This window comes from Equus caballus, chromosome 9 (genome assembly GCF_041296265.1).
Source record: "Equus caballus isolate H_3958 breed thoroughbred chromosome 9, TB-T2T, whole genome shotgun sequence".
Taxonomy (NCBI): domain Eukaryota; kingdom Metazoa; phylum Chordata; class Mammalia; order Perissodactyla; family Equidae; genus Equus; species Equus caballus.
The window spans coordinates 77,174,882-77,193,921 of record NC_091692.1 but is presented as its reverse complement, the minus strand read 5'-3'; the positions used below and the strand labels follow the sequence as shown (position 1 = coordinate 77,193,921).

General features: G+C 38.8%; 1 protein-coding gene across 2 annotated transcripts in view; it reads right to left on the bottom strand.

Moving 5' to 3' along the window:
- Window positions 1–19,040, bottom strand: part of COLEC10 (collectin subfamily member 10) — a 432,391-nt gene that overhangs the window by 326,438 nt on the left and 86,913 nt on the right. For both annotated transcript variants that reach the window (XM_070221752.1, XM_070221751.1), the window contains exon 2: window positions 15,496–15,633. The gene's annotated coding sequence lies outside the window, so the exon portion shown is untranslated. The remainder of the gene's footprint in view (window positions 1–15,495; window positions 15,634–19,040) is intronic.

Sequence of the window (19,040 nt, the reverse complement as noted above, 5' to 3'; positions counted from 1 at the left end):
CCTTGAGATCACCCAAGGGGTTAGACAAATACACAAGAGACTCGACATATATCTTTACATATAGAGAAAGAAGTTCTTTCCACATTATTAATATTGCATTGTATATTCGACTTTGTAATTAGAGTTTTTCATTTACTTTTATAAGAATTCTTTCCCCTGAGGTCAGAGTCTCTATCATGGTACACTAATGCCTGGCACTCAAGGCTAAATGAATAAAAACGAGTTCAATATTAAAATCAATGTGAAAAGTTTGCATATATGGGGGCCAGCCCCGTGGCCTGCTCCACTTCATCAGCCCAGGGTTCACAGGTTCAGATCCTGGGTGCAGACTTAGTGCCACTCATCAAGCCATGCTGTGGCGGCATCTCACATAAAGTAGAGGAAGATTGGCACAGACGTTAGCTCAGCAACAATCTTCCTCAAGCAAAGAAGGAAAGGTTGGCAACAGATGTTAGCTCAGGGCCAATCTTCCTCACCAAAAAGAATAAGTTTGCATAGGTGGACACAAAGGTTGAAATGAGTGGGAAACTTTTAAAGAACATTAAGTAGACTTGAATAAGATAAAGTTAAAAGTATTGGGTAGGCTGTGGCAGCCCTACATGCCAGAGTTTGGACTTTAATCTCTCTAAACAACACTCCCTGTTCAAACGCGTCAATGGTCCTACTTTGCCGACTGCAGTGTTTTTCAACTTCTCTTAATCCAAGCCCAGTAATTACAGAAAGGTGACTTAGGGCCCCAGGAATGGCTGGGGTGGACAGGGAGGGGAAGCATGTGTGAGTTAATGAAAAGACAAATTTAAGAAGGTTTCTGACTGCTCATCCCTACTCTGACCAGAACAGCTATATGTTTATCTGTTTTTAATACACAGGCTCGCATAGAATATTTCATTTGAAAAAGAGCAGTTCACTTGCCTGGTTTGAAAACCATTAGCTGTTGAATTGCACTCTCTTGCATGGCTGGGAACAGGAAGAGACTGCAGAGACACCATTTAACAAGCGACTGCAATGGTAGAAAGATGCAGGAATAGCAGCTTGAACACAGATGATCGACAGAGTTGACGAGATGCTCACCAATCCTGTTCCCTCTTCCTTGTCACACAGGAAGACTATATTTCCCAGCCTTCTTTGCTTTTAAGTTGGTACCAAAAGGCTGGGTTTGGCCAACTGAATGCAGACAAGAGTGATGTGTGCTATTTCTAGGCCTGTTCATAAAATAGCCTGCCTAATCTTCAACATTCTTTCATCTTCCATATCATCTTGTCCATCTGCTAGCTGGATGGTACCAGAGCAACTGTGAAGCAACAATGTAACAGAGCCTCAAGATGGTGCATCCCTGAGTTTCCACTTGCAGAAAATTACCAAGAATTGCTAGCCAATTAGGAACTTCTTTATTTGACTTTGTGCTAGTAGGCCACAAATTTTAACTGGGCTAAGCCATCAAGATTTCAGAGTTTCTTTGTTACTGCAGCATAGCCTACTGTGACCAATAAATATGGCCAGCATGTCCTACCCAGGATATTAACCATTCAGAGAATCATTTTTCACATCCTCTTCCTCGATATGAGAAAATTATTTTGAGTAACATGACATGAAATGAAAAAACAATGATCAGAAAACAGAGAAGAGTAAATTTTTATGTTATAGAACTTTTAATGTATTATATCAAATTTTTTCAAATAACATTAAGATCAATATGACAACATAAAAAAAGATAATGGATTAATGATTTTAACTGTATTGCTGTATTTTTTTAAAGGGGAAAAACATATACCTACATATTGCTCTATTGTAGTCATGAACAACAAAATTATAGTTTTCGTTTTTCTAGCCTTAATATTCTACAAATTTGTCAATGATTTTGTCGAAGTTATTTTTCTTCAAATATTTATTTTCAATAGACAATAGACTTTTTTTGTCAATCTGTGCTGACTGATAGTTGACGGAAGAGCAATTTTTTATTAATTTCAATGTCATAAAGTTTCTTTCACATGAAGCAACAGACATACAAACAACTAAGAAAGCCCTTAAATTAAGTATAAGCCTAGCAAAGTTTAATAAAACTTCCATTTTATAATAAAGTTTAGAAGTTTCTATGTCTTTGTTTCTTCGTTATCAATTCTAGTTACCTTCAAATTTTTTCACCGTCAAAAAAGTTCCACTAAAATACTTTCACCAGAAGTTCAGCTTAAATTTCTAATACATTTAGTAAAAACTTCTAAGTTTTTCTTCTTCTGCTTTAGAACTAGTGTCCAGATCTTGGTGAAAATGATCAGGACATTCAAACACTGCCTTGTTATTTCTCCAACGATGTAAGACGAGCATCTTTGGTTTCTCTGGGTACTTTTCTTCTAATTTGATTAATTTTTCTAAGTAAATGTCCAATTCCTAACATTTTGCATGGTTAATCGCCTTTTCCACCATTTCTGGACACCAGTCTTCAAAAAACAAGTTTGAAGCTTGCTGTTTTCAGTACATCTTTAAACTGATTCTGGCTGTTCGCAAATATTTTGATGTCAGGTTTCCTCACACCGGAAAAAATATAATTCAGAAAAAAAAATCACATACAGCTATCTTTGTTTATTTCAAATCTACCATTTATATTCAGGAATATAGAGCACCATGGGAGTTAGAAATATAAAAACTACCCCAGAAGCAAGCTTCAAGGATTTTGAACCATTAGGAACTTCCTCTGGAAATGAACTTGGTAGCTAAGTCCATGTGGTGTCGAAGGCTAACCACATAGCTGGGAGTTCTCTGAATTTACTTTCACAGAGAACTCAATGTTTATTAAAGAGGTGATTTAAATGTGCTAATTTGAAGCATACCTATATGTTATTGAAACTCAGCTGCAATCGTGGCAAATATTTGGAAATTAGGCCAGAAAAAGATTTTTTCTCACTGATAATGCTTAAGAACGGCTGGGTGATAATTTAAAGCAGACCAACATTTAGTCAGAGTTGTTATGCTTTTTAAATTCTCTATGGGAAATGCACCCCTGATTGTCTGTACCCCACGTGGATTGTACATCCAACCCCTGCTCAGATACAGAGGGATGATCATGTAACTCTCTACTTACTGGAATGGAAAATGAGCAAACCCTCAACAGACACAGAAAAGGCAACAGAACTAGGAAGCTGCTAATGCCTCTATTGACGTCTTTATGCTTAAACATGAAAGTTTTTCATCACAATTTTGTGGATAGTTCAGTTACTGTGTATTCCAGGATCTCCTTAAAAAGTTGAGTCAGAAACAACAGTCCTAGTTTCACTAAGTTCTCTGGAAAAAGAAATTCCTGACCTATGTAATCCAGTTCAGTGAGACGCAAAGCTTCTTCCTAACAATGGACTATGGTCACTTTCCTTAAACAGAACTCTGTTCCCACGCCATTCCTGGGGAGACACACTCAAAAACCAACCCTAACATAAGCAGAGATAAAATGTGCCTTTTCGTATGTATGGTGACGCACGAAAACTGGACTATTGGTGGTGAACACGATGTAGTCTATACAGAAAATGAAATATAATAATGTACACCTGAAATTTACACAACAGTATAAGCCAATAAAAATAATGTGCCTCTTACTCAGACACAGAAACCACATTGCGGGTGGAGAAATAGGAATGTCCTCTTAATGCCACGTAACTCCTGCACCTGTCCCAAAGCCCGACCACTTAAGTGGTGGGAAAGGAAGAGTGACTAAAACCAGCTGGCTTGTGGTGGCAGAAATTCAGGAAAGCATGATGAAGTGGAAGCTGAAGTGACAGCAATACATGCAACGTCTCCCTGTTAGCTGGAGAAAATCCTTCTTCCTATAACAAATTCCTTTGGAAACACCTTCTCTACAGAAGAAAGAAAAGTTCTTCTAAGATGTCTAATTTTACGTCTGAGTTTCTGCTATTTTTCCCCACCCTGTCCAGCCACCTGGAACTCAGTTAATCCTCCTGAAAATAAAAGACATTTGCAGATGTTCCCAGGCTTCTTCTCTCAGCCATTATGCTTTCATGCCAGCTTCTCGACTATGATGATATTGATTCAGGTATCAGTGAAACAAAGCCCAGAGTAAGCGCAAGACCTTGGGATGTTCACCTCATAGCTCATTTTGACAGATTTATTTAAGGAGTTTTTTCTTTTTTTCTTTCTTTTACTCAGTTTTGTTTCCTTTTCCAACTAAGTATATCTTCGGATTCAAGGCCAAATTCATAGATTTATGTAGTGGATTCCCCGGAATTAGTCTCCATACAAGCTACCCCTCCCGCCAAGGCACTGAGCGCGTCAGACCCTCCCTCTGCGAACAGGACAAACGCCTGGGGCTCTAAAGCTTCGCCTAATGCCGAAGTGCAGTGTGGTGTGACTGCCATCTGCTGGCGAGGGCCTGACATTACAGGATGCACCACCGGCGCTCTGTGGCAAATAATCAGATGACATTTGTTCCCGGAAAAAAAAAAGAAGCTTTCTCTGAAGAAATGAAAAACAAGTGTTTTCATAAACCTTGCCCATCTTCAGCACCAAAAAAAAAAAAAAAATCTTTACACCGGAAAAGCTGAAGAAGAGTAGAAAATTCGTTTATGGCAGACTTCCAAGTGCTAAATACAGTGAGGAAGTGGGATTACCGGCTACCAACCTCCTCAGCAAGGCGGAACCCATTATCATAAAGCTAGAGGGCAAACCTCATCGACTCAGGCAAGGAGGTCCTAGCTTGTGAAGCCTGTTATGCGCTGACATTAAAACCAGTAACAGGTTGAGTATCTTCTTTAAGGTACTGACAATTACTATGACCTCTTTCCCTCTTAAAGGAAAAGATTTTGGTTCTTAGAATCCAAATGAGTGAAACATAAGCACTGCCATTTGGGGGTTGTGGGAATTGTTTTCTCATTATAAAAGCCATTCTCCAATGTTTAAGAAGAAGAATCATGCTTAAGAAATGTTTACATAAGCGCGCCCTTGAAATCAGAGCCAGGCTGTTTTCACTCAGTCCTGACTCTTTTTTTCCAACTCTTATCTTCAGGATTTGTGGAACCGCACAATTCGTGGCAACGAAAGCCAAATTCCTATGGCTGACTTCAGTGGGTGTTGCCACTTATTTTCATGTCAAAGAATGGGACCTTGTATAATTGTGAATAGACAACCACAGGGAAGAATTTCCCATAGAGTACACCCCTGATGGTGGAATAAAACTAAGGTTCTTGAAAGGACCTTATTCATTGCAGAAGCAACACATTCAACACTGAAGGCACTGTTTGCTGTTAACATTAATTTCTTCATTAAAGGCCATGGGAACTCAAACATTTCAAATTTTGTAGAACTGAAGGTATATAACAAATACTGTATTTTTACACTTATGTAAATATGACATCTCCCATCCCTAAAGCCCGTTTCTCCCCCAGGCTTCCTCATCTTAGGAAATGGCCACACATCTGCTCAGTTGTTTGACCCCCAAACTCATGGAGCCATCCTGCAAGCTCTATGCCCCATTCACATCCAGTCCATCTCCATGTCTTGGCAGCCTTATCTCAAAATTCACCTCTGCTTACATCTCTCCACATGCGCAGTGACCAGCTTAGTCCGGTCTTCTGTTATCTCCCTTGTGAACTACAGCCATCACGTGCTAAATGGTCCCAGTTTCCACTCTTGCCCCTCCATCTTCAATTCCCAACAGCACAGTTGGAATGATATTTCTAAAATATAAACCTTCAGTGGTAACCCAGAGAAGAAAATCCAAACTCCATACCAAGTGTGCCTTAACGAACTCATGAAGAGACTTTATGATTTGTCTGAAATGATAACAGTTGCTTTAGGGTGGTTTACTGGCATGTAGGGTTGACTGCTCATTCTAACACTCCAAAAACAGAGGGGAATTCTGTTTGTTGATGGCTGCAGAAGGTGCCATTTTTGAAAAGTCTTCACATAGCTTAGGGCATTGGTGGAGTAGAAATAGCATATGGCTTTCAGAGCCACATCAAGACATGAAGTAGCCTCAGGTAGCCTAATAATTTGGAAGTCCCATGTTGATATCCTTAAAATAGGTTTTAATATGGGTTTAGAGATGATTCTGAGCTCTGCATGAGGAAAGAGGGTAGTGGCAACACTAGTATCGTTCTCATTCTCTGTTGCCTCCCAAGCAAGGTCTTGGCCACCTAACTTGCGTCCCCATTCAGAAGAAAAAAAAAGCCCTGAACTGCAATAGACCAACCCCCCCTTCTTAAAAGGTAACTTAGTAAATACTGATTGTTCCTCCAGTTTTCCCATTAAACAGTCCCCCAAATGGCTTAACAAAAATCCCTTCAAATCACATACACTATTTCTCTGATAAGAATTCTGCTAGATTCTATTCTCTCCATCTAATTATCTTCCCTGAGCTGTTTTAGCAACCTGTCTTAGTCAGGGTTAGATCGGAGAGGCAGAAGCACTAGGAGATTTATATAATAAGGGCTTTATTATAGGGATTGATCTTAGATTATTGTGGATTAAAGAATCTATTGAGTTTTGGTTTCTGCAGCTAGGGAAGTCAGCTAGTCTGGCATTTGGGACTGGAAGAAGGACGTGAAGAGGGAGAAGCCAGCTCAGAAGGAACCCTGCAGGAATGGGCTGGAACGCAGGAGGATGGACAAGAATCTGCATCAGACTCTTACCACCTCTGAGCCTCCAACTTCGATGATGGGAATAATATGAAGAAGAAGCTGCTGCCCTTTGTCATGGAGCTAAATCTATACCTGACCCAGGAGTCAGGAAAACTGAAAGAGGTTGTCTGGCTGAAGCTGCCACACGCTGGCAAGGTGTGCAGGCAGATCAACAACAACACACGTGAGCCGCAACAGCACTTCATACCATACATCAACCTCCTGAAGATACAAAGACTATCACTATTGCTTCACTTCCACCTTCCAAGTCTTGTGCAGAATGCCTTTTGTGATTCACCCCAGCCCAGAGCTATACAGGGAAGGGAATTCTGGGAACTGTAGTTCTAGATTAGCTACATTGACACAACATAAATCCACCACATACCTCTCATGAATGGGTACCCCACAAAAATTCTTGGCTGGCCCATCCATGAACCCAGATATAAGTCAAGCAGAAGTTCTGTGATGTCAGGATATAAGGGAGAGACACAAGAGAATATTAGCACTTGGAATGAGCTAGTCAGCTAAACCCACTCCTGCATTTTATAAATGAGTAAAACGAAAGAACCAGGAAAGGATAGAAACTTGTCTAGTCTCATAAGTGCCCAGAGGCAATGCAAGAAAGCAGTTTACCTGTCTGTTAATCTATTATATGCGAATCAAGAAAGGCACATGAAGCAGTAGAAATTTCCAGGTAGGCCCACCCCTGGTCTAACCCATGCAGGCCTCCTCGACAAAGGTTGCACATGTGAACATGGGATAAACTGTGGCCTTGGCATTCCTTCACATATAAAAAAATTATTCCATAACCTAGGTTCATGATTTGTATTTTGGCATAAACATTTTCTTTAAACATTATACCTTTTTATGATAACAGAGAATTCATCTGACAATAAGGTCCAGAAATTTACTTTTTTATTTAAAATTACCTTCTCAATTACTTTTTCATGGCAGTACCATTGGTTTATAACATGATATAAATTTCAGGTGTATATCATTATATTTTGATTTCTGTGTAGATTACATCATGTTCACCATCCAAAAACTAATTACAGTCCATCACCACACACATGTGCCTAATCACTCCTTTTGCCTTCCTTCCTCCTCTGAACCCCTCTGGTAACCACCAATCCAATCTCTGTCCCTATGTGTCTGTTTGTTGTTGATTTTATCTTCTGTTTATGAGTGAGATCATATGGTATTTGACTTTCTCCCTCTGACTTATTTTGCTTAGCATAATACCCTCAAAGTCCATCCGTGTTGTCACAAATAGCAAGATTTCATCATTTTTATGGCTGAGGAGTATCCCATTGTGTATGTATACCACATCTCCTTTAACCATTTGCCCCTTGATGGGCATCTAGGTTGCTTCCAAGTCTTGGCTATTGTGAATAATGCGGCAATAAACTTAGGGGTGCATATATCGTTACACATTCACATTTTCACATTCTTGGATAAATACCCAGCAGTGGAATAAGTGGATCATATGGTAGATCTATTCTTAATTTTCTGAGAAATCTCCATACTGTTTCCCATAGTGGCTGCACCAGTTTGCACTCCCACCAGCAGTGTATGAGAGTTCCCTTCTCTCCACATCCTCTCCAACACTTGTTATTTCCTGTCTTGTTAATTATAGCCATTCTGATATCTCATTGTAGCTTTGATTTGCATTTCCCTGATAATTAGCGATATTGAACATCTTTTCATGTACCTGTTGGCCATCTGTATATCTTCCTTGGAGAAATTTCTGTTTAGATTTTTTGCCCATTTTTTAATTGGGTTGTTAGTTATTTTGTTGTTAAGATGTATGAATTCCTTATATGTTTGGATATTAACCCCTTATCAGGTATATGGTTTTCAAGTATCTTCTCCCAATTGTTGGGTTGCCTTTTCATTTTGTTGATGGTTTCCTTTGCTGTGCAGAAGATTTTTAGTTTGATGTAGTCCCATTTGTTTATTTTTTCTTTTGTTTCCCTTGTCTGGTCAGACATGCTACTTGAAAATATGCTGCTAAGACCAATGTCAAAGAGCATATTGCCTACATTTTCTCCTAGAAGTTTCACGGTTTCAGGTCATATATTCAAGTCTTCAATCCATTCTGAGTTAATTTTTATGTCTGGTGTAAGATAACGGTCTACTTTCATTCTTTTGCATGTGGCTGTCCTGTTTTCCCAACACAATTATTGAAGAGACTCTCCTTTCTCCATTGTATGTTCTGGGCTCCCTTGTCGAAAATTAGCTGTCCATAGATGTGTGGGTTTATTTCTGGGCTCTCGATCCTGTTCCATTGATCTGTGGGTCTGTTTTGTGCCAGTACCATGCTGCTTTGATTACTATAGCTTTGTAGAATATTTTGAAATCAGGGAGTATGATACCACCAGCTTTGTTATTTTTTCTCAGGATCCCTTTGTTTATTTGGGGTCTTTTGCTGTTCCATATAAATTTTAGGATTCTTTGTTCTATTTCTGTGAAAAATGTCATTGGAACTTTGATACACATTGCACTGAATCTGTAAATTGCTTTAGGAAGTATGGACATTTTAACTATGTTAATTCTTCCAATCCAAGAGCATGGAATATCTTTCCATTTCTGTGTGTCTTCTTCAATTTCTTTCAACAATGTTTTATAGTTTTTCAGTATACAGATCTTTCACCTCCTTGGTTAAATTTATTCCTAGGTATTTTATTCTTTTTGTTGCAATTGTAAATGGGACTATATTCTTAATTTCTCTTTCTGCTACTTTGTTATTAGTGTATAGAAATGCAACTGATTTTTGTATGTTGATTTTGTATCCTGCAACTTTACCATATTCATTTATTATTCCTAAAAGGTTTTTGGTGGATTCTTTAGGGTTTTCTATGTATAAAATCATGTCATCTGCAAATAGTGACAGTTTCACTTCTTCCTTTCCAATTTGGATCCCTTTTATTTCTTTTTCTTGCCTGATTGCTCTGGCTAGCACTTCCAACACTATGTTAAATAAGAGTGGTGAAAGTGGGCATCCTTGTCTGGTTCCTGTTCTTAGAGGGATAGCTTTCAGTTTTTCTCCATTGAGAATGATATTTCCTGTGAGTTTGTCATATATGGCCTTTATTATATTGAACTATTTTCCTTCTATACCCAATTTATTCAGAGTTTTTATCATAAATTGATGCTGTTTCTGGTCAAATGCTTTCTCTGCATCTATTGAGATTATCATGTGATTTTTATTCTTCATTTTGTTAATGTGGATGATTGATTTATAGATGTGGAACCATCCCTGCATCACTCGAATAAATCCTACTTGATCATGATGTATGATCTCTTTAATGTATGACTGTATTTGATTTGCTAGTATTTTGTTAAGGATTTTTGCGTTGATGTTCATCAGTGATATTGGCCTGTAATTTTCTTTTTTTGTGTTGTCCTTGCCTGGTTTTGGTATCAGGGTAATGTTGGCTTCATAGAATGCATTAGGAAGCTTCCCCTCCTTATCAATTTTTTGGAAGAGTTTGAGAAGGATTGGTGTTAAGTCTTCTTTGAATGTTTGGTGGAATTCACCAGGGAAGCCATCTGGCTCTGGACTTTTGTTCTTGGGGAGGTTTTGATTACTGTTTCAATCTCGTTACTGGTGATTGGTCTATTTTAATTCTCTATTTCTTCTTGATTCAGTTTTGGAAGGCTGTATGCTTCTAAGAACTTATCCATTTCTTCTAGATTATCCAATTTGTTGGTGTACAGCTTATCATATTATTCTGTTATAATCTTTTTGTATTTTGAGGTGTCCATTGTAATTTCTCCTCTTTCATTTCTGATTTTATTTCTTTGAGTCTTCTCTCTTTTTTTCTTGGTGAGTCTAGCTAAGGTTTGCCAATTTTCCTTATCTTTTCAAAGAACAAGCTCTTCTTTTCATTGATTTTTTCTATTTTTTTAAGTCTCTATTTCATTTATTTCTACTCTGATTTTTATTAGTTCCTGCTTCTACTGATTTGGGGCTTGGTTTGTTCTTTTTCCAGTTCCTTTAGGTGCATTGTTAGGTTGTTTGAGATTTTCCTTGTTTGTTGAGAGAGGTCTGTATTGCTATAAACTTCCCTCTTAGAATTGCTTTTGTTGTATACCATAAATTTGGGCATATTGTATTTTCATTTTCATTTTCTCTAGGTATTTTTTGAGGAAGAAGAAGATTAGCCCAAGCTAACATCTGCTGCCAATCCTCTTCTTTTTGCTGAGGAAGACTGGCCCTGAGCTAACATCTGTGCCCATCTTTCTCTACGTTATATGTAGGATGCCTGCCACAGCATGGCTTGACAAGCAGTGAGGTCTGCACCCAGGATCTGAACCAGCCAACCCCAGGCTGCCAAAGCGGAATGTGCAAACTTAACTGCTGCGCCACCTGGCTGGCCCCTGTCTCTAGGTATTTTTTTATTTCTCCTTTGATTTCTTCATTGACCCAATGATTGTTCAGTAGCATTTTGTTTAATCTCCACATATCTCTGGCTTTTCCAATTTTCTTCCTGTAGTTGATTTCTAGTTTCATACTGTTGAGGTCAGAAAAGATGCTTGGTGTATTTTCAATCTTCCTAAATTTATTGAGACTTGTTTTGTGGCCTAATACATGGTCTATCTTGGAGAATGTTCCATGTGCATTTGAAACGAATGTGTACTCTGCAGTTTCTGTATATATCTACTAAGTCCATCTGGTCTAATGTGTCATTTAAGGCCAATGTTTCCTTTTTGATCTTCTGTTTGGATGATCTATCCATTGGTGTAACTGGAGTGTTAAAGTCCCCCACTATTATTGTATTACTGTCTATTCCTCTTTTTATGTCTGTTAATAATTGCTTTATATATTTAGGTGCCCCTATGTTGGGTGCATAGATATTTGCAAGTGTTATATCCTCTTGTTGAATTGTTCCCTTTATCATTATGTAGTGCCCTTTTTTGTCTCTTGTTACAGTTTTTGTTTTAAAGTCTATTTTTTTCTGATGTAAGTATTGCTACTCCAGATTTATTTTCACTGACATTTGCTGGGAGTATCTTCTTCCATCCCTTCACTTTCAGTTTGTGAGTGTCTTTAGATCTGCAATGTATCTCTTAAGCACAGCACATATATGAGTCTTGGGGTTTTTTTTATCCAACCAGCCACCCTATGGCTTTTGATTGGAGCATTCAGTCCATTGACATTTAAAGTAGCTATTGATAAGAATGTACTTATTGCCATTTTGTTACTTTTTTTCTGGGTGTTTTAGTAGTTCTTCTCTGTTCTTTTCTTCTTCTCTTGCTTTCTTCCCTTGTGGTTAGATGGCTTTCTTTATTATTATGTTTGGGTTCCTTTCTGTTAATTTTTTGAGTATTCATTATAGGTTTCTGGTTTGTGATTACCATGAGGTTCATACATAATAACCTACATATATAGCAATCTATATTAAGTTGATGGTCTCTTTAGCATTATCTCATGCTAAAAGCTCTACTCTTTTACTCCCCTCCTCCCACATTTTATGTTTTTGATATCATCTCTAACCTCTTGTGTGTGTGTATCTGTTACCATCCTATTGTGTAAATAGACAATGTTAGTACTTTTGTCTTTTGACCTTCGTATTAGCTTCCCAGGTAGTTGATCTACTACCTTTACTGTATATTTGCCTTTACCAGTGATTTTATTGCTTGTTTGTTTTGATAATTCTCTTTTTCCTATTCATGGTCTTCTCTTTTCCACTTAAATAAGTCCCTTTAGCATTTCTTATAAGGCTAGTATCTTGCCTTTAGTTTTTGCTTGTCTAGGAAACTCTTTATCTCTCCTTCCATTCTGAATGATAACATTGCTGGGTAGAGTATTCTTGGCTGTAGGTATTTTCCTTTTAGCACTTTAAGTATATCACGCCACTCCTAGCCTGTAAGGTTTTTGCCGAGAAGAAAGCTGTAAGGTTTCAGCTGATAGCCTTATTGGGTTTCCTTTGTATGTAACTTGTTGCCTTTCTCTTGCAGCTTTTAGGATTCTCTCTTTATCTTTGATGCTTGACATTTCACTTATAATGTGTCTTAGTGTGGTCCTCTTTGGATTTATCTTGTTTGGTGCTCGCTTTTATTCCTATACCTGGATGTCTGTTTCTTTCCTTATGTTAGGAAAGTTTTCAGCTATTATTTCTTCAAATAGATTCTCTGCCCCTTTGTCTCTCTCTTCTCCTTCAGGGACACCTATAATATGGATGTTAGTGCAATTGATGTTGTCCAGAGTTCCCTTAGACTGTCCTCATTCTTTTTAATTCTTTTTCTTTTATCTGTTCAGCTTGGATGATTTCTTCTAGTCTTTCATCCAGCTTGATGATCCATTCTTCTGTATCATCTACTCTGCTATTGAGTCCCTCTAATGAATTTTTCATTTCAACTATTGTATTCTTCATTTCCAATTGGTTCATCTTTATATTTTCCACTTCTTTGTTGAAGTTCTTACTGAGTTCATCCATTCTTCTCCCAAGATCAGTGAGTATCCTTATGACTATTAGTTTGTACTCTTTGTCAGGTAGACTGTTTATCTCTGTTTTGTTTAGTTCTTTTCCTGTGGTTTAATCCTCTTACCTTACTTGGAACTTATTCCTTTGTCTTCCCATTTTGCCTCTTTCCCTGTACTTGTATCTATGTATTAGGTAGGTCAGCTATGTCTCCCAATTTTGGAGAGGTGGCCTTATGTAAGAAATGCCTTATGATGCCCAGCAGTGTGCTTCCCTCTCATCACCAGTTCCAAATGTTCCAGGAGTGTCCCTTGTATGGACTACCTGTGTCCTTCTGTTGTAGCAGGGCTGCTCTTTCTGGAGGTTCCTGGGAGGCTAGGCTGTACCCCTGGCCAGCTGAGTGTAATGCTCAGCTATGTGTGACTGTTATGGTCCCTTCAACCACTATCAGGTGTGGGGACCTCCAGCACAGTTGGCTGCAAGGTCTAATAGCAAATTCCTGTTGCAGTTTTTCTGTTAAGTGAGTAGGCTCCCAGTGTGACTGGTTGCTAGGCTCAGGGGCTTACAATTGCTCTAGGACTCTGGCCTGCAAAGCTGTTGTCAGCTCTCCCAGGATTGCAGCTGATTGGGTCCAGTCCCAGGATTGGGAGCACCCAAAAGTTTCAGGCTTTGGAAGGTGGGGCTGATCCCCTATGTGGCTATTTGAGAAGCACAAGTCTTCTCAGCTGACAAGCCACATGCCCACAGGGTCACACACCTCATCAACACAGTCCTGCCCCATGGGCACACCCCAACCCACTGAAGCAGACCCAGTCGCCCCACTGCAGAGGTCCCACACACTTCATCAATGCAGATCTATCCCACATGCACATGACCTGTCCCACAGAGGTGGACCCACTTGCCCAGTTGCAGAGTTTCCAGGCACCCTACCTATGTGGGCCCACAAGTTGCCTAAGGGCTTGTCATTGGGCTGTTGGGTAGGGCCAGTCCTTAGGGCAACCTTCCTGCCCTGGCTGAGCTGGATTAAATTGGTGCTATATCATGTGAGGCAGACCCCTGGGCTAACAGGTCAGGGGAAGTACACCAATGATGTCTGCCAGCATCTGTGACAGCATGCCTGTCTTAGGTCACAGCAATGGCTACTGCCAATGTCTCAGACCCATGAGAGGTGTCACCTCTCCCTGAGATGCACTCAGAACCCATCAAGTCAGTCTCTTTTCACCAAAGGACTGTGCACCTTTCTTTCTGGTGATTTTAGGTTGCTTTCTGAAATGGGTGAATTTGTGCCTGGGCCCTTTAAGAGCAGGACTTTTTCCCCCTTAAGTCCAATAGCTTTCCTGGGGGTATTCCATATCATACTTAATAGCCAGAAAAGCCAGATATTATTACCCTTGTCTCTGTTGTGCTGAGTCCAAAAGCTGCTTATTGTGGTAACACTCTCGTGCTCAAATCCCTCACTCCTCCAGGAAAGGCTTCATACCTTAGGATGGCTCCCAGCTGACCATGAAGTGCCATGGCTAAAAGGTGGCATTTTTCTCTCAAGAAAGGAATTTATGCCTCTTCCACCTCAGTTAGCACTGTCCCTTGTTGTGGGGGTTCTTTTTATCCAGTTCTTAATTCCCTCTCAGGGGTAATTGTTCCAAGAGTAGTTGTAAATTTGTTGTGTCCAGGGGAGGAGGTGAGCTCAGAGTCCACCTACGCTGCCATCTTGACACCATATCTCAATTATTTTTAATTTGTGACACCCTTATGTAAAACGTTTAACTAAACACAATCAAGGTACACATCATATTTAAGTTGATACTCTAAACCTTAGCCCTAAAAAGCAGTGTAATACATAGAATTGAGAACATAGTCTTTGGATTCATACAGCCACAACTTCAAATAGGAGCTCTACCACTTGCCAGCTTCTGGTCCTGCAGCAAGTTGTCTGAACTTTCAGAGACAGTTTCCTCTTCTTTAAAATATAAATCAGAGCATCACTAGGATTAAATGAGGTAATTCATATATAACATTTACTACAGTACCAGGGAAATAGAAAGAGCATTAAAATAGGAGCCAATAATTTCTATTATTATTATTTTTGTTGTTATAATTGGCACTGTTAGTAATAGTGTCCTAGTAATTAATATTAATAATTTATTATTATTAATTAGCATTATTGATAGTAATTAATTACTAAGAGTATATTGGACCTGAAGAACTGAATGTGGTACAAAATGATTTTTTTGAGTTTTCTTATTGAAAAGAATAATTTAAGTGATTCCTTTAAGAGGTCATATTAATGAAACTGGGGTTTAAGACAAAAAGAACCTGATATTATCAGCATATGACCTTAGAGACTATTAGATTTACCAATAGAGGATTGTTACACAAATTTCAAGCTTAAGCTTCAGGGTGAGAAATGGTAATCACACGAAATTAAATGCATATCTTTGCCAGCATCTTACCTCCAGCTGTTTGTCTTCTTTCCATTGCTCAGGTTACTCTTCAGAATTGACAACTGCACATCAAAACATAACTCTGCCAGTCCAGCATCCTCTCTTCAATTGATCTTGGCCACAGATCAAGGCATCCTCCACATGGCCCTTAAACGAGGGAACAATTTATTTTGAAGGTGCTGGGCCCCATCATTGACACTCAGCAACTTTTTTTACTCTACAAATAAAAACTGCGCTGATATTTGTTTAGAAAGTATTTCATCCAGGGCTTTACAAATTGCCTTATTCACAGAAGTTTCCAAGCTTTCTGGATGTCCTCATCCAGTGTCATGCAGGCTGTTGACAAACATGAGATCAGTTGAATTCAACTTCAAGCTAATTCATGCCTCTCTGAGTTCTGTTGCTTTTTTGACCGACATCTATCTTCTATTCACATTCCCTGCTTTAGCTCTGCAATTAGATATGTTACATTCTGCTGGCTTGGAATATCAAAGATTTATTTCTTTACCATAGTATATGTCCAGTGCAAGTTGCCAAGAGGTCTCTGCTTGTCTTAGTCATCAGGGTCCCAAGTTGATAGAACAGGCACCATTTTGAACATTGCCAGTAGCCATGCCAAATAAAAAAGAGCTCCAAAGTGCCTTGCATCAGCAGTTAAATGCTTGACGTGAAAGTGGCATGCATAGCTTCTTCTCGTGACTCATTGGCCAGAATGGTCACACAATTCCACCTGAGCATAGCAGGGCTTGGAAGTATTACTGAACTAGAAGGGAGGGAACTGGGAAGCCCTAATGACTAACACATAGAATTTCTATTTGTTGACAAACAGCAATATCTTCCTTTTATTTGAAAAACTTTAATCTTGAGAAGGTTGTTTACTTGTTTTCTGTGGAAAACTTTTGGGGTAAGTCACAGGATATAATCATTATGTGAAAGGATTAAAAAAACAGATAAGAGTGTAGCTTATTGATTAAAAATTTTGGATGCAAGTAAATTTCAGTGTAGGAGAGTTTCTAGTAGCAAATTGCCATAGTATCCCAGAAATCACAATCACATAGAGACTCACATACTCACCAACCTAGATGAAAATGAAGACAACTTGGATAACAGACTCATCCCGGGGTCCTGCAAAGAACTAGACTTATAGTTTTCATCAAACTGCCTCCATGATATGCATCTTCATTTGCAAAAAGTAAATTTGACCATTTCACACTTAATTTAGGTGTGAGAATTCCAATTATTCATCTTAGAGCATACATGTTCATGGGAATGATGGCAATCTAAATCCGCACTAACAGGAGCCACTAGCCACAAACATAGCTATTTACATTTAAACTTAAATAAGTTCTGTCAAATTAAAAATTCAGTTCCTCAGTCACACTAGCCACACTTCAAATGCTCAATAAGCACGTGTAATTAGCAGCTATTGTAGTGGAAGAGCACAGATATCGAACATTCCATCATTGCAGAAAGTTTTATTGGACAGCTCTGGTCTAATCTTTCACTTTTGCTTCTGGAAACAGTTGGACATTCTCCATTTCCTAAAGCCATACCTTCAAAAGACCAAGCTGATTTCCAAGACCTCAAAGAACTAGATAGAAAGTCCTGACTGTAGTAACCTAACAGTCTAATAACCAAGTCCATCTCTGGTCTTGTTTGATCTCATTGGTTTGATATGCCTTGCGTCTTAGTTACAGAGGGTACCTATAGTAACACACACAAAAAAACTCAAATTCAAGGTTGTTCAAGCTAGAAAAGGAAAGAAGAACCTCAGAAATTACATAGAACTTGTCTCATTTCTACTATTCCTGTACTTCATACCTCCAGGATAAAATTTACCCTAAAAAAAAAATTGGTATAAGATTTGCTATATTTTTTGTGTGAAAATACAGTAGAAAGTCTAGGTCAAGAGTCATAAGTAATATATGATAATTTATTTTGATTCTCTGTAACTCAATCAAATGATTCCATGAAATTAGGAATATTTTATACGAGTTAATAAAAATAAAGAAAGAAGTGGATCAGCGTGGGTTGTGAGGACAAAGAGGAGAGGATGTAAGAAACACTCATTCTGCTCTTCCTCAGGTATGATATTAATATAATCTGTGCATTGTTCCTCAAGATTGGTATGGTTGGCAACCAAAATAATGATCATTGCCCCTGGAAACATGGCTTGGCAGCTAGCTAGGCTTCAATTCCTGTTGCTTTGTTTTTAAAATGGAATACACAAATATCACCTAATAAACAAGACGTGTATTGCTGCACCCCCAGCTCCTCATTATTGAATCTCTCTCTGATGCTCTCAGTTTCTGTTTGATCAGGCTCCTCTTCCCATTTATGCAAAGGCTGTTCTACCATAAATGAAGGCTTATTTTTCACCGCCTCGTCTAAGTTTGCCAAGATCCAGTAACAGGATCAAGGATCTAATTATAAATGGCTTAAGTCCCCTATCTGATGTGAACAGACAGAATCTGAGCAACAATAAAAATCAAAACATTTCTCTGGATAAGTTTTATCCAACTATGATATATTTTAGGCCAAAATATATTCATTCTCTGAAACCTACAGATACTCAACAAGATTTCACCTTTTTTGCAACTGGGGAAAAAAATAAGAGAATTTTAATCTACAAATTGGCAAATGCTTTACCTTTTTGCAGCCCAGCACCCCAAATTTTACTTATAAGAAGAACTTTAAGAAATACTCATGAAACATGAAGTGTGCATGTCCAGGTACAGACTGTGAAAAATTTTGCCATTGAATATGCAACTGTAGTTGTCAAGGCCTGTTGGTATAAATATTTGTATTGTACCAGCATCTGCAGTGACCAGCACTGAGTCTATTTCTAAAGGATCAAAATTTTAACACAGGGTATGGAGTCCAGCCTTAGCATTAGACTGGGATTAAAATATTAGCGATGCTGCTTTGATATTATGATTTTGAAAAAGTCACCAATCTCTCCAGGTCTTTTTTCTCACTTATAAAGATGCATAAAGTAATATCTTGGGGTGGTTGTAAGGATTAGAAGAAAGGGATGCGAAGTCTCTGGTCAATGGATGTTAGCTGCTGCTGTCATTCATGTGGGCTGCTGCTGCTCTTCTTGTCCATGAGCAAGACAGCGCCATGATGGCAAATATGCCCGTGGACGATGCAGTGACATCATCAACCCCAAAAGGCAAAAGCACTCGTGCCCAACCATTAGGGATATATTTTAAGCATTGAAGAAATAAATGAGCCCCTGTATGGTGGACTTAGTGATAACCAGACCACCATCACATGAAATACTACCCATAACCCCCCTCTGCACAGTATAGCAACTTCCCCTTTAAGAACTTCCCCATCATAGTAGAAGCTTTTTGTTACTTGCTGTCGTTGTGGCCATTGCTGCTTTTGATGCCTGGACTTGAAATCTGGAAACCAAGGTTTGAATTTCAGCTCTGTCATTAACTAGTTGTGAGACCTAAGCTGCTAAGTCTCTTGGCCTCACTGCATCTCAATTTCCTCAGCTTTAAAAATGGGGTTGTTTTGAGCAATGTGGTATTTGGACTTTCAAA